We start from the raw sequence: 4,204 nt of genomic DNA, 5'->3' as shown, positions 1-4,204 counted from the left end.
ACACTGCTGGGTGCCACTGATGGAACTGCTTCTACTGAAATGATGTCACTTGTTGGTGTCTGCACCTGTTTAACATTGCTGGGTGCCACTGATGGAATTGCTTCTACTGAAATAATGTCACTTGTTGGTGTCTGCACCTGCTCAACATTACTGGGTGCCACTGATGGACTGCTTCTACTGAAATGGTGTCACTTGTTGGTGTCTGCACCTGTTCAACATTGCTAGGTGCCACTGATGGAACTGCTTCTACTGAAATGATGTCACTTGTTGGTGTCTACATCTGTTCAACATTCCTGGGTGTCACTGTTGAGGCTGTTTAAATACTGCTGATGAAATGTTATGAGACCGCTATTTGCACCTGTTGATCATTGCTGGGTGCTAGTGTTGGAACTGTCAACTACTCTGAGGAGTCCTACTTGTTTATTGAACTATTGAAAGGATTTTATGTGAATATTTGTATAAACTGATTTTTGGTGTGTTTACTGTTTATCAGATGTTATGAGACTCTTACCTGCACCTATTCGGCATTGCTGACGGTATTGATTGAATTGTTTAACCACATGATACTTGTGTAAACTATTATGTAAAATCATATGTATGCAAGCATTTGTATTCCTTGCGGTATTTTATATATTAGGTTATTGAAGGGTCAGTGCAAAGCCAAAATTTATTTAGTTATGTGATATTTACTTATTAATATTACTTTTTAATTTTTGTCTGTATTTTTTTGGACGAATTTGGTGGTATTTTCACCACCAATGCTGGCAAAAATACCATCAAATTCTAGCCCGTGGAGGAGGGGCATATGAAAGGTGGCTACACTAAGTCACAGCGCCAGAGATTGCGCCAAAGAGTATTATTCGGCCGCCTCCACTAGCATTGCTTGTTGAGAAGTCGTCGTGGACTGTGCTTGTTGAGAAGTTCCCGTGGGCAGTGCTTGTTCAAAAGTTGCTGTGGGATGTCGATAGCAGTACTAGTTGTGAGCATGTCGTGTGCTGTTGTTCTGATGGGCTAGACAGCCGATGCTGTTCGAATGGGGATGTTGTAATGATCAGAGTGTATTTTTCGTCAATATATATGAAGGTAAAGATATTTTTTAATTTTTTTTCAAATTTCCTAACTAACAATGTCTCTTGGGCACAGGTTCAGTCAACAAAGCATCTGGCTTGTGTTCATGTATTAGAGTGTAATTCTGGTTTCGATGTGCAATCACAGTATTTCTGTTTTTTTTAATTACCTCGTTGTAAATGACGTTTAAAGCATCTTGTCGTATTGAGGAAGAACCGTGCCAGATGTTTACGTTGGATCACACTTCCAAACACAGAACAGTTACACTTGTGCTTTGTTGTTTCGTAGTTTTTGTTTCGTAGCTTTTATAGTTGCTGGGGACTTAATTAATTAATTGTATCAACGGAAATTTCCTTTCATTCTTGTTGTTATTCTATGCAGTCAGATTGCGGAGTAATACCAGTCAGGGCCAACCGGTTACGAGACTGCATTATAAATAATTAAGCCCACATGCACATGTTCACGATATCGCCATTTTGTAATAGATTTTAGCTACTTCTAGGTACCATCACACGCGCCTGGTACATAAATATTCCTTATTTCAGCGTTTGAGGTACGTTTGTCACTGCATGACTTTACGAGCCGGCCGCGGTGGTCTCACGGTTCTAGGCGCGCAGTCCGGAACCGTGCGACTGTTACGGTCGCAGGTTCGAATCCTGCCTCGGGCATGGATGTGTGTGATGTCCTTGGGTTAGTTAGGTTTAAGTAGTTCTAAGTTCTAGGGGACTGCTGACCATAGCTGTTAAGTCCCATAGTGCTCAGAGCCTTTTTTTTTTTTTTGACTTTACGAGAGGCGCGGCAGATGCACAGAGAGATTACGTTGCGCGAATTGTTACTGACTGTTGATTCATTTCAGGGCTATGAGAAGGACTGTTAATGTATATGAGTTGTGGGCCTCACCTGCGAATAGAGATACTGTCAGTTTTCAATAAGCAAGTAAAAATACGACAGTTTCGTTTAACTACCAGCGAGAAACTAAGTAAACAAGTAGTAACATGAAAGTTTCATACCATTCACCATAGATATAAAGATTATCTTAACGTCAAATTACGTCCAGTCACTAACTGGAGCAGAAGTGATTTCGAGAACTCTTGTGAAATGAAATCACGGGCAGGAAACTCCCATAGCACCAGTGATGGCGTCTAGTTGGCTAACGGGAGGGCTCGTGGTCCAGCGTGGGCATCAGTGGAACGAAAGAAAAAGCAGTGGTGCCACTTCTTGCAAAGAGCCTGCTCTGTAGACGCCGCGGGTACAAACGGTCTGGAACAAATGAATTCTGTTCAGTATCTGCTCTTTCGCACTTTTTAATTACTCCAGCATTTGCTCAACATCGATTAGTTCCGTTCTTTCGATCACAACAAGACGTTTTTCCAGTCCGCGCGTGCTCTAAATCTGTACTGACGTCATAGGCCGTCTGCAATATTTCTGAATGCGTGAAGCAGCCAATGTTTCCCTGAGATTAACATAAACCCGGTGCAGGTGTGGTGCATAGTGTTAACTGCTCGTTTGAAACGGGGCCCGAAGTGACGGCGCCTGCGTGTAAAGTGGACACGTGGTCCTGCAGCCAGCCGCAGCACGTGTTTCGTGTCCCGCGTCGCTTGCTCAACATCCGCCCTCTAAGTAGCCGGCCAGCCATACATACTGACCGCCTGACGTGTTCCCTCTCGCCGGCCCGTGCATTAATTAATCTTGAAATAACGCAGGCTGCTGTCTCTCCACAATGCGGAATCCGGGTGGCGCATGTTCCCCTTGTTTTTACTACTGAAACAACGTACATGGAAAGAGTTCCTGTTATAAATGCAGAGAAAAAGATTCGCTAGCATGGATCGGAGTAAATCAGAGTTGTAATGACTGAAAATACCTGATATACCTATAGCATACTGGCGATCAAAAGTTTATATTGTTGGATGGACACGATAAAAAACACAGGGCAGACAATGACAAAAAAAGTAAAAACCTATTACGGCACTCTATTTTAAACAGTGTTATTTTATTCAACCATATGGGTGAGGGTTGAGTGGGCTGAAGCAGCAATATAACTTGTCTTCAGCCCTACAGCTTTAAGAATATACAATAAAAATGTTGAAAAAAATATAAAAACAGATACCTACATTAAAGACTGGTGATCTTGGTGTGGCGATGACGAAGTCGATGGTAATTGTTATGACTTCCTTCCATTGCAGTTGGCGATGATAATTAGTGATGTTGGCTTGTTTGGGAGTGGTTCAAATGGTTCAAATGGCTCTGAGCACTATGGGACTTAACATCTATGGTCATCAGTCCCCTAGAACTTAGAACTACTTAAACCTAACTAACCTAAGGACATCACACACATCCATGCCCGAGGCAGGATTCGAACCTGCGACCGTAGCAGTCGCGCGGTTCCGGACTGAGCGCCTAGAACCGCTAGACCACCGCGGCCGGCGTTTGGGAGTGGTTTCAGGGACTCTACGACCAGCTACCAATACAGCAAGAGTTGCTGTTGCTGTGGTGTTCACTCAACAGAAGTACATAATAGTGACGACACATCCGAGACACGGCCAAGCCCACTAAGAACAGGATCAGAACAAAGTCGTTAAACACAACACAGTACACTTACCAGAAGTACACAACTGGCCATTGAAATTGCTACACCAAGAAGATGACGTGCTACAGACGCGAAATTTAACCAACAGGAAGAAGATGCTTTGATATACAAATGATTAGCTTTTCAGACCATTCACACAACCTTGGCGCCGGTGGCGACACCTGCAACGTGTTGAGATGAGGAAAGTTTCCAACCGATTTCTCATACAAAAACAGCAGTTGACCGCCGTTGCCTGGTGAAACGTTGTTGTGATGCCTCGTGTAAGGAGGAGAAATGCGTACCATCACGTTAACGACTTTGATAAAGATCGGATTGTAGCCTATCGCGATTGCGGTTTATCATATCGCGACATTACTACTCGCGTTGGTAGAGGTCCAATGACTGTTAGCAGAATATGAAATCGGTGGGTTCAGGAGGGTAATATGGAACGCCGTGCTGGATCCAAACGGCCTCGTATCACTAGCAGTCGAGATGACAGGCATCTTATCCGCATCGCTGTAACGGTTCGTGCAGCCACGTCTCGATCCCTGAGTCAACAGATGGGGACGT

This window comes from Schistocerca serialis, chromosome 4, assembly GCF_023864345.2.
Source record: "Schistocerca serialis cubense isolate TAMUIC-IGC-003099 chromosome 4, iqSchSeri2.2, whole genome shotgun sequence".
NCBI classification, from domain to species: domain Eukaryota; kingdom Metazoa; phylum Arthropoda; class Insecta; order Orthoptera; family Acrididae; genus Schistocerca; species Schistocerca serialis.
This window is presented reverse-complemented; position numbering follows the sequence as displayed.